The sequence below is a fragment of the Rhipicephalus microplus genome, unplaced genomic scaffold (assembly GCF_043290135.1).
Source record: "Rhipicephalus microplus isolate Deutch F79 unplaced genomic scaffold, USDA_Rmic scaffold_45, whole genome shotgun sequence".
Classification (NCBI taxonomy): Eukaryota; Metazoa; Arthropoda; class Arachnida; order Ixodida; family Ixodidae; genus Rhipicephalus; species Rhipicephalus microplus.
The window spans coordinates 3,201,005-3,210,879 of record NW_027464618.1 but is presented as its reverse complement, the minus strand read 5'-3'; the positions used below and the strand labels follow the sequence as shown (position 1 = coordinate 3,210,879).

Sequence of the window (9,875 nt, the reverse complement as noted above, 5' to 3'; positions counted from 1 at the left end):
TGCCTCCGTGGCGCAATATGCTGGTGCGTTCGACTGTTAACCGAAAGGTTGGAGGTTCGAGCATTCCCCGGGGCGTTGTCTCGCTTCTTTTTTCTTTGCGCTGATAGCTTTGATGGAATGTTCTGACTGTCGTGAGAGTGCAGCACGACTGCCTCTGCGGCGCAATCAGCTAACGATTTCGGCTCTTAACCGAAAGGTTGGGGGTTGGAGCCCTCCCGGGGGCGGTGTGTCGCATTTTTTCTGTGCGCTGATAGCTTTGGAGGAATGTTCTGACGGTCGTGAGAGTGCAGCACGACTGCCTTCGTTGCGCAATTGGCTTGCGCGATCGGTGTTAACCGAAAGGTCGGAAGTTCGAGCCCCTCAGGGGGCGTTGTCCAGCTTCTTTTTTCTTTGCACTCTTAGCTTTGATGGAATGTTCTGACGGTGGTGAGGGAGCAGCACGACTGCCTCCGTGGCGCAATTGGCTAGCGCATTCGGCTGTTTACCGAAAGGTTGGAGGTTCGAGCCCTCCCGGGGTAGTGTGTCGCTTTTTTTCTTTGCGCTGATAGCTTTGGAGAAATGTTCTGATGGTGATGATAGTACAGCTCGACTGCCTCCAGTGCGCATTTGGCTTACGCGATCGGCTGTTAACTGAAAGGTTGGAGGTTCGAGCCCTCCCGGGGACGTTGTCTTGCTTCTTTTTTCTTTGCGCTGATAGCTTTGATGGAATGTTCTGATGGTGTTGAGAGAGCAGCACGATTGCCTCCGTGGCGCACTCGGCTAGTGCATTCGGCTGTCAACCGAAAGGTTGGAGGTTCGAGCCCTCCCGGGGGGGTGTGTCGCTTTTTTTCTTTGCGCTCATAGCTTTGGAGAAATGTTCTGATGGTGATGAGAGTACAGCTCGACTGCCTCCAGTGCGCATTTGGCTTACGCGATCGGCTGTTAACTGAAAGGTTGGAGGTTCGAGCCCTCCCGGGGACGTTGTCTTGCTTCTTTTTTCTTTGCGCTGATAGCTTTTGAGAAATGTTCTGACGGTGAATAGACTACAGCACGACTGCCTCCGTTGCGCAATTGGCTTGCGCGATCGGTGTTAACCGAAAGGTCGGAGGTTCGAGCCCTGCAGGGGGCGTTGTCCAGCTTCTTTTTTCTTTGCACTCTTAGCTCTGATGGAATGTTCTGACGGTGGTGAGGGAGCAGCACGACTGCCTCCGTGGCGCAATTGGCTAGCGCATTCGGCTGTTTACCGAAAGGTTGGAGGTCCGAGCCCTCCCGGGGGGGTGTGTCGCTTTTTTTCTTTGCGCTGATAGCTTTGGAGAAATGTTCTGATGGTGATGAGAGTACAGCTCGACTGCCTCCAGTGCGCATTTGGCTTACGCGATCGGCTGTTAACTGAAAGGTTGGAGGTTCCAGCCCTCCCGGGGACGTTGTCTTGCTTCTTTTTTCTTTGCGCTGATAGCTTTGATGGAATGTTCTGATGGTGGTGAGAGAGCAGCACGATTACCTCCGTGGCGCACTCGGCTAGCGCATTCGGCTGTCAACCGAAAGGTTGGAGGTTCGAGCCCTCCCGGGGGGGTGTGTCGCTTTTTTTCTTTGCGCTGATAGCTTTGGAGAAATGTTCTGATGGTGATGAGAGTACAGCTCGACTGCCTCCAGTGCGCATTTGGCTTACGCGATCGGCTGTTAACTGAAAGGTTGGAGGTTCGAGCCCTCCCGGGGACGTTGTCTTGCTTCTTTTTTCTTTGCGCTGATAGCTTTTGAGAAATGTTCTGACGGTGAATAGACTACAGCACGACTGCCTCCGTTGCGCAATTGGCTTGCGCGATCGGTGTTAACCGAAAGGTCGGAGGTTCGAGCCCTGCAAGGGGCGTTGTCCAGCTTCTTTTTTCTTTGCACTCTTAGCTTTGATGGAATGTTCTGACAGTGGTGAGAGAGCAGCACGACTGCCTCCGTGGTGCAATTGGCTAGCGCGTTCAGCTGTTTACCAAAAGGTTTGAGGTTCGAGCCCTCCCGGAGTGGTGTGTCGCTTTTTTTCTTTGCGCTGATAGCTTTGGAGAAATGTTCTGATGGTGATGAGAGTACAGCTCGACTGCCTCCAGTGCGCATTTGGCTTACGCGATCGGCTGTTAACCGAAAGGTTGGAGGTTCGAGCCCTCCCGGGGGCGTTGTCTAGCTTCTTTTTTCTTTGCACTGTTAGCTTTGTTGGAATGTTCTGACGGTGGTGAGAGTGCAGCACGACTGCCTCCGTGGCGAAATTGGCTAGCGAGTTCGGCATTTAACCGAAAGGTCGAAGGTTCGAGCCCTCCCGGGGGCGTTTTGTCGCTTTTTTTTCTTTGCGCTGATAGCTTTGGAGAAATGGTCTGACGGTGGCAAGAGAGCAGCACGACTGCCTCCGTGGCGCAATTGGCTAGCGCGTTCGGCATTTAACCGAAAGTTCGAAGGTTCGAGCCCTCCCGGGGACGTTGTCTTGCTTCTTTTTTCTTTGCGCTGATAGCTTTTGAGAAATGTTCTGACGGTGATGAGACTACAGCACGACTGCCTCCGTTGCGCAATTGGCTTGCGCGATCGGTGTTAACCGAAAGGTTGGAGGTTCGAGCCCTGCAGGGTGCGTTGTCCAGCTTCTTTTTTCTTTGCACTCTTAGCTTTGATGGAATGTTCTGACGGTCGTGAAAGAGCAGGACGACTGCCTCCGTGGCGCAATCGGCTAGCGCATTCGGCTGTTAACCGAAAGGTTGGAGGTTCGAGCCCTCCCGGGGGCGAGGAGTCGGTTTTTTTTCTTTGCGCTGACAGCTTTGGAGAAATGTTCTGACAGTGTTGAGAGAGCAGCACGACTGACTCCGTGGTGCAATTGGCTAGCGCATTCGGCTGTCAACCGAAAGGTTGGAGGTTCGAGCCCTCCCGGGGGGGGGTGTGTCGCTTTTTTTCTTTGCGCTGATAGCTGTCGAGAAATGTTCTGATGGTGATGAGAGTACAGCTCGACTGCCTCCAGTGCGCATTTGGCTTACGCGATCGGCTGTTAACTGAAAGGTTGGAGGTTCGAGCCCTCCCGGGGACGTTGCCTTGCTTCTTTTTTCTTTGCGCTGATAGCTATGATGGAATGTTCTGATGGTGCTGAGAGAGCAGCACGATTGCCTCCGTGGCGCACTTGGCTAGAGCATTCGGCTGTCAACCGAAAGGTTGGAGGTTCGAGCCCTCCCGGGGGGGTGTGTCGCTTTTTTTCTTTGCGCTGATAGCTTTGGAGAAATGTTCTGATGGTGATGAGAGTACAGCTCGACTGCCTCCAGTGCGCATTTGGCTTACGCGATCGGCTGTTAACTGAAAGGTTGGAGGTTCGAGCCCTCCCGGGGACGTTGTCTTGCTTCTTTTTTCTTTGCGCTGATAGCTTTTGAGAAATGTTCTGACGGTGAATAGACTACAGCACGACTGCCTCCGTTGCGCAATTGGCTTGCGCGATCGGTGTTAACCGAAAGGTCGGAGGTTCGAGCCCTGCAGGGGGCGTTGTCCAGCTTCTTTTTTCTTTGCACTCTTAGCTTTGATGGAATGTTCTGACGGTGGTGAGGGAGCAGCACGACTGCCTCCGTGGCGCAATTGGCTAGCGCATTCGGCTGTTTACCGAAAGGTTGGAGGTCCGAGCCCTCCCGGGGGGGTGTGTCGCTTTTTTTCTTTGCGCTGATAGCTTTGGAGAAATGTTCTGATGGTGATGAGAGTACAGCTCGACTGCCTCCAGTGCGCATTTGGCTTACGCGATCGGCTGTTAACTGAAAGGTTGGAGGTTCGAGCCCTCCCGGGGACGTTGTCTTGCTTCTTTTTTCTTTGCGCTGATAGCTTTGATGGAATGTTCTGATGGTGGTGAGAGAGCAGCACGATTGCCTCCGTGGCGCACTCGGCTAGCGCATTCGGCTGTCAACTGAAAGGTTGGAGGTTCGAGCCCTCCCGGGTACGTTGTCTAGCTTCTTTTTTCTTTGCGCTGATAGCTTTTGAGAAATGTTCTGACGGTGAATAGGCTACAGCACGACTGCCTTCGTTGCGCAATTGGCTTGCGCGATTGGTGTTAACCGAAATGTCGGAGGTTCGAGCCCCTCAGGGGGCGTTGTCCAGCTTCTTTTTTCTTTGCACTCTTAGCTTTGATGGCATGTTCTGACAGTGGTGAGAGAGCAGCACGACTGCCTCCGTGGTGCAATTGGCTAGCGCGTTCAGCTGTTTACCGAAAGGTTGGAGGTTCGAGCCCTCCCGGAGTGGTGTGTCGCTTTTTTTCTTTGCGCTGATAGCTTTGGAGAAATGTTCTGATGGTGATGAGAGTACAGCTCGACTGCCTCCAGTGCGCATTTGGCTTACGCGATCGGCTGTTAACTGAAAGGTTGGAGGTTCGAGCCCTCCCGGGGACGTTGTCTTGCTTCTTTTTTCTTTGCGCTGATAGCTTTGATGGAATGTTCTGATGGTGGTGAGAGAGCAGCACGATTGCCTCCGCGGCGCACTCGGCTAGCGCATTCGGCTGTCAACCGAAAGGTTGGAGGTTCGAGGCCTCCCGGGGGGGGTGTGTCGCTTTTTTTCTTTGCGCTGATAGCTTTGGAGAAATGTTCTGATGGTGATGAGGGTACAGCTCGACTGCCCCCAGTGCGCATTTGGCTTACGCGATCGGCTGTTAACTGAAAGGTTGGAGGTTCGAGCCCTCCCGGGGACATTGTCTTGCTTCTTTTTTCTTTGCGCTGATAGCTTTGATGGAATGTTCTGACGGTGGTAAGAGAGCAGCACGATTGCCTCCGTGGCGCAGTCGGCTGGCGCATTCGGCTGTTAACCGAAAGGTTGGAGGTTCGAGCCCTCCCGGGGGCGAGGTGTCACTTTTTTTTCATTGCGCTGACAGCTTTGGAGAAATGTTCTGATGGTGATGAGGGTACAGCTCGACTGCCTCCAGTGCGCATTTGGCTTACGCGATCGGCTGTTAACTGAAAGGTTGGAGGTTCGAGCCCTCCCGGGGACATTGTCTTGCTTCTTTTTTCTTTGCGCTGATAGCTTTGATGGAATGTTCTGACGGTGGTAAGAGAGCAGCACGGCTGCCTCCGTGGCGCAATATGCTGGCGCGTTCGGCTGTTAACCGAAAGGTTGGAGGTTCGAGCCCTCCCCGGGGCGAGGTGTCACTTTTTTCTTTGCGCTGACAGCTTTGCAGAAAAGTTTTGACTGTGGTGAGAGACCAGCACGACTGCCTCCGTGGCGCAATTGGCTAGCGCGTTCGGCTGTTAACCGAAAGGTTGGAGGTTCGAGCCCTCCCGGGGGCGTTGTGTCGCTTTTTTTCTTTGCGCTGATAGCTTTGGAGAAATGTTCTGACGGTGGTGAGAGAGCAGCACGACTGCCTCCGTGGCGCAATATGCTGGTGCGTTCGACTGTTAACCGAAAGGTTGGAGGTTCGAGCATTCCCCGGGGCGTTGTCTCGTTTCTTTTTTCTTTGCGCTGATAGCTTTGATGGAATGTTCTGACTGTCGTGAGAGTGCAGCACGACTGCCTCTGCGGCGCAATCGGCTAACGATTTCGGCTCTTAACCGAAAGGTTGGGGGTTGGAGCCCTCCCGGGGGCGGTGTGTCGCATTTTTTTCTGTGCGCTGATAGCTTTGGAGGAATGTTCTGACGGTCGTGAGAGTGCAGCACGACTGCCTTCGTTGCGCAATTGGCTTGCGCGATCGGTGTTAACCGAAAGGTCGGAAGTTCGAGCCCCTCAGGGGGCGTTGTCCAGCTTCTTTTTTCTTTGCACTCTTAGCTTTGGAGAAATGTTCTGATGGTGATGAGAGTACAGCTCGACTGCCTCCAGTGCGCATTTGGCTTACGCGATCGGCTGTTAACTGAAAGGTTGGAGGTTCGAGCCCTCCCGGGGACGTTGTCTTGCTTCTTTTTTCTATGCGCTGATAGCTTTGATGGAATGTTCTGATGGTGGTGAGAGAGCAGCACGATTGCCTCCGTGGCGCACTCGGCTAGCGCATTCGGCTGTCAACCGAAAGGTTGGAGGTTCGAACCCTCCCGGGGGGGTGTGTCGCTTTTTTTCTTTGCGCTGATAGCTTTGGAGAAATGTTCTGATGGTGATGAGAGTACAGCTCGACTGCCTCCAGTGCGCATTTGGCTTACGCGATCGGCTGTTAACTGAAAGGTTGGAGGTTCGAGCCCTCCCGGGGACGTTGTCTTGCTTCTTTTTTCTTTGCGCTGATAGCTTTTGAGAAATGTTCTGACGGTGAATAGACTACAGCACGACTGCCTCCGTTGCGCCATTGGCTTGCGCGATCGGTGTTAACCGAAAGGTCGGAGGTTCGAGCCCTGCAGGGGGCGTTGTCCAGCTTCTTTTTTCTTTGCACTCTTAGCTTTGATGGAATGTTCTGACGGTGGTGAGGGAGCAGCACGGCTGCCTCCGTGGCGCAATTGGCTAGCGCATTCGGCTGTTTACCGAAAGGTTGGAGGTCCGAGCCCTCCCGAGGGGTGTGTCGCTTTTTTTCTTTGCGCTGATAGCTTTGGAGAAATGTTCTGATGGTGATGAGAGTACAGCTCGACTGCCTCCAGTGCGCATTTGGCTTACGCGATCGGCTGTTAACTGAAAGGTTGGAGGTTCCAGCCCTCCCGGGGACGTTGTCTTGCTTCTTTTTTCTTTGCGCTGATAGCTTTGATGGAATGTTCTGATGGTGGTGAGAGAGCAGCACGATTGCCTCCGTGGCGCACTCGGCTAGCGCATTCGGCTGTCAACCGAAAGGTTGGAGGTTCGAGCCCTCCCGGGGGGGGGGGGGTGTCGCTTTTTTTCTTTGCGCTGATAGCTTTGGAGAAATGTTCTGATGGTGATGAGAGTACAGCTCGACTGCCTCCAGTGCGAATTTGGCTTACGCGATCGGCTGTTAACTGAAAGGTTGGAGGTTCGAGCCCTCCCGGGGACGTTGTCTTGCTTCTTTTTTCTTTGCGCTGATAGCTTTTGAGAAATGTTCTGACGGTGAATAGACTACAGCACGACTGCCTCCGTTGCGCAATTGGCTTGCGCGATCGGTGTTAACCGAAAGGTCGGAGGTTCGAGCCCTGCAGGGGGCGTTGTCCAGCTTCTTTTTTCTTTGCACTCTTAGCTTTGATGGAATGTTCTGACAGTGGTGAGAGAGCAGCACGACTGCCTCCGTGGTGCAATTGGCTAGCGCGTTCAGCTGTTTACCGAAAGGTTGGAGGTTCGAGCCCTCCCGGAGTGGTGTGTCGCTTTTTTTCTTTGCGCTGATAGCTTTGGAGAAATGTTCTGATGGTGATGAGAGTACAGCTCGACTGCCTCCGGTGCGCATTTGGCTTACGCGTTCGGCTGTTAACTGAAAGGTTGGAGGTTCCAGCCCTCCCGGGGACGTTGTCTTGCTTCTTTTTTCTTTGCGCTGATAGCTTTGATGGAATGTTCTGATGGTGGTGAGAGAGCAGCACGATTGCCTCCGTGGCGCACTCGGCTAGCGCATTCGGCTGTCAACCGAAAGGTTGGAGGTTCGAGCCCTCCCGGGGGGGGGGGGGGTGTCGCTTTTTTTCTTTGCGCTGATAGCTTTGGAGAAATGTTCTGATGGTGATGAGAGTACAGCTCGACGGCCTCCAGTGCGAATTTGGCTTACGCGATCGGCTGTTAACTGAAAGGTTGGAGGTTCGAGCCCTCCCGGGGACGTGGCTTGCTTCTTTTTTCTTTGCGCTGATAGCTTTGATGGAATGTTCTGATGGTGGTGAGAGAGCAGCACGATTGCCTCCGTGGCGTACTCGGCTAGCGCATTCGGCTGTCAACCGAAAGGTTGGAGGTTCGAGCCCTCCCGGGGGGGTGTGTCGCTTTTTTTCTTTGCGCTGATAGCTTTGGAGAAATGTTCTGATGGTGATGAGGGTACAGCTCGACTGCCTCCAGTGCGCATTTGGCTTACGCGATCGGCTGTTAACTGAAAGGTTGGAGGTTCGAGCCCTCCCGGGGACGTTGTCTTGCTTCTTTTTTCTTTGCGCTGATAGCTTTGATGGAATGTTCTGACGGTGGTAAGAGAGCAGCACGACTGCCTCCGTGGCGCAATCGGCTAACGAGTTCGGCTCTTAACCGAAAGGTTGGGGGTTGGAGCCCTCCCGGGGGCGGTGTGTCGCATTTTTTCTTTGCGCTGATAGCTTTGGAGGAATGTTCTGACGGTCTTGAGAGTGCAGCACGACTGCCTTCGTTGCGCAATTGGCTTGCGCGATCGGCTGTTAACCGGAAGGTTGGAGGTTCGAGCCCTCCCGGGGGCGTTGTCTAGCTTCTTTTTTCTTTGCACTGTTAGCTTTGTTGGAATGTTCTGACGGTGGTGAGAGTGCAGCACGACTGCCTCCGTGGCGAAATTGGCTAGCGAGTTCGGCATTTAACCGAAAGGTCGAAGGTTCGAGCCCTCCCGGGGGCGTTTTGTCGCTTTTTTTTCTTTGCGCTGATAGCTTTGGAGAAATGTTCTGACGGTGGCAAGAGAACAGCACGACTGCCTCCGTGGCGCAATTGGCTAGCGCGTTCGGCATTTAACCGAAAGTTCGAAGGTTCGAGCCCTCCCGGGGACGTTGTCTTGCTTCTTTTTTCTTTGCGCTGATAGCTTTTGAGAAATGTTCTGACGGTGATGAGACTACAGCACTTCTGCCTCCGTTGCGCAATTGGCTTGCGCGATCGGTGTTAACCGAAAGGTTGGAGGTTCGAGCCCTGCAGGGTGCGTTGTCCAGCTTCTTTTTCCTTTGCACTCTTAGCTTTGATGGAATGTTCTGACGGTCGTGAAAGAGCAGGACGACTGCCTCCGTGGCGCAATCGGCTAGCGCATTCGGCTGTTAACCGAAAGGTTGGAGGTTCGAGCCCTCCCGGGGGCGAGGAGTCGGTTTTTTTTCTTTGCGCTGACAGCTTTGGAGAAATGTTCTGACAGTGGTGAGAGAGCAGCACGACTGACTCCGTGGTGCAATTGGCTAGAAAATTCGGCTGTCAACCGAAAGGTTGGAGGTTCGAGCCCTCCCGAGGGGGGTGTGTCGCTTTTTTTCTTTGCGCTGATAGCTGTGGAGAAATGTTCTGATGGTGATGAGAGTACAGCTCGACTGCCTCCAGTGCGCATTTGGCTTACGCGATCGGCTGTTAACTGAAAGGTTGGAGGTTCGAGCCCTCCCGGGGACGTTGCCTTGCTTCTTTTTTCTTTGCGCTGATAGCTTTGATGGAATGTTCTGATGGTGGTGAGAGAGCAGCACGATTGCCTCCGTGGCGCACTTGGCTAGAGCATTCGGCTGTCAACCGAAAGGTTGGAGGTTCGAGCCCTCCCGGGGGGGGGGGGGGGTGTGTCGCTTTTTTTCTTTGCGCTGATAGCTTTGGAGAAATGTTCTGATGGTGATGAGAGTACAGCTCGACTGCCTCCAGTGCGCATTTGGCTTACGCGATCGGCTGTTAACTGAAAGGTTGGAGGTTCGAGCCCTCCCGGGTACGTTGTCTAGCTTCTTTTTTCTTTGCGCTGATAGCTTTTGAGAAATGTTCTGACGGTGATTATGCTACAGCACGACTGCCTCCGTTGCGCAATTGGCTTGCGCGATCGGTGTTAACCGAAAGGTCGGAGGTTCGAGCGCCTCAGGGGGCGTTGTCCAGCTTCTTTTTTCTTTGCACTCTTAGCTTTGATGGAATGTTCTGACGGTGGTGAGGGAGCAGCACGACTGCCTCCGTGGCGCAATTGGCTAGCGCATTCGGCTGTTTACCGAAAGGTTGGAGGTTCGAGCCCTCCCGGGGGGGTGTGTCGCTTTTTTTCTTTGCGCTGATAGCTTTGGAGAAATGTTCTGATGGTGATGAGAGTACAGCTCGACTGCCTCCAGTGCGCATTTGGCTTACGCGATCGGCTGTTAACTGAAAGGTTGGAGGTTCGAGCCCTCCCGGGGACGTTGTCTTGCTTCTTTTTTCTTTGCGCTGAT

General features: G+C 53.6%; 14 non-coding genes across 14 annotated transcripts; all 14 read left to right on the top strand.

Moving 5' to 3' along the window:
- The first annotated feature begins 740 nt into the window (after positions 1 to 740).
- TRNAD-GUC (transfer RNA aspartic acid (anticodon GUC)) lies at positions 741 to 814 on the top strand. Its single transcript has one exon. It is a non-coding gene; the product is annotated as a tRNA-Asp (tRNA).
- Positions 815 to 1,478: 664 nt separating this feature from the next.
- TRNAD-GUC (transfer RNA aspartic acid (anticodon GUC)) lies at positions 1,479 to 1,552 on the top strand. Its single transcript has one exon. It is a non-coding gene; the product is annotated as a tRNA-Asp (tRNA).
- Positions 1,553 to 2,364: 812 nt separating this feature from the next.
- TRNAK-UUU (transfer RNA lysine (anticodon UUU)) lies at positions 2,365 to 2,438 on the top strand. The gene has a single exon. It is a non-coding gene; the product is annotated as a tRNA-Lys (tRNA).
- A 223-nt stretch (positions 2,439 to 2,661) lies between these two features.
- TRNAN-GUU (transfer RNA asparagine (anticodon GUU)) lies at positions 2,662 to 2,735 on the top strand. The gene has a single exon. It is a non-coding gene; the product is annotated as a tRNA-Asn (tRNA).
- A 74-nt stretch (positions 2,736 to 2,809) lies between these two features.
- Positions 2,810 to 2,892, top strand: TRNAD-GUC (transfer RNA aspartic acid (anticodon GUC)). Its single transcript has one exon. It is a non-coding gene; the product is annotated as a tRNA-Asp (tRNA).
- A 1,840-nt stretch (positions 2,893 to 4,732) lies between these two features.
- TRNAN-GUU (transfer RNA asparagine (anticodon GUU)) lies at positions 4,733 to 4,806 on the top strand. Its single transcript has one exon. It is a non-coding gene; the product is annotated as a tRNA-Asn (tRNA).
- Positions 4,807 to 5,175: 369 nt separating this feature from the next.
- Positions 5,176 to 5,249, top strand: TRNAN-GUU (transfer RNA asparagine (anticodon GUU)). The gene has a single exon. It is a non-coding gene; the product is annotated as a tRNA-Asn (tRNA).
- Positions 5,250 to 5,916: 667 nt separating this feature from the next.
- Positions 5,917 to 5,990, top strand: TRNAD-GUC (transfer RNA aspartic acid (anticodon GUC)). Its single transcript has one exon. It is a non-coding gene; the product is annotated as a tRNA-Asp (tRNA).
- Positions 5,991 to 6,653: 663 nt separating this feature from the next.
- On the top strand, positions 6,654 to 6,727 carry TRNAD-GUC (transfer RNA aspartic acid (anticodon GUC)). The gene has a single exon. It is a non-coding gene; the product is annotated as a tRNA-Asp (tRNA).
- A 668-nt stretch (positions 6,728 to 7,395) lies between these two features.
- On the top strand, positions 7,396 to 7,469 carry TRNAD-GUC (transfer RNA aspartic acid (anticodon GUC)). Its single transcript has one exon. It is a non-coding gene; the product is annotated as a tRNA-Asp (tRNA).
- A 225-nt stretch (positions 7,470 to 7,694) lies between these two features.
- TRNAD-GUC (transfer RNA aspartic acid (anticodon GUC)) lies at positions 7,695 to 7,768 on the top strand. Its single transcript has one exon. It is a non-coding gene; the product is annotated as a tRNA-Asp (tRNA).
- A 665-nt stretch (positions 7,769 to 8,433) lies between these two features.
- TRNAK-UUU (transfer RNA lysine (anticodon UUU)) lies at positions 8,434 to 8,507 on the top strand. Its single transcript has one exon. It is a non-coding gene; the product is annotated as a tRNA-Lys (tRNA).
- A 223-nt stretch (positions 8,508 to 8,730) lies between these two features.
- On the top strand, positions 8,731 to 8,804 carry TRNAN-GUU (transfer RNA asparagine (anticodon GUU)). Its single transcript has one exon. It is a non-coding gene; the product is annotated as a tRNA-Asn (tRNA).
- Positions 8,805 to 9,625: 821 nt separating this feature from the next.
- TRNAN-GUU (transfer RNA asparagine (anticodon GUU)) lies at positions 9,626 to 9,699 on the top strand. Its single transcript has one exon. It is a non-coding gene; the product is annotated as a tRNA-Asn (tRNA).
- Positions 9,700 to 9,875: the final 176 nt, after the last annotated feature.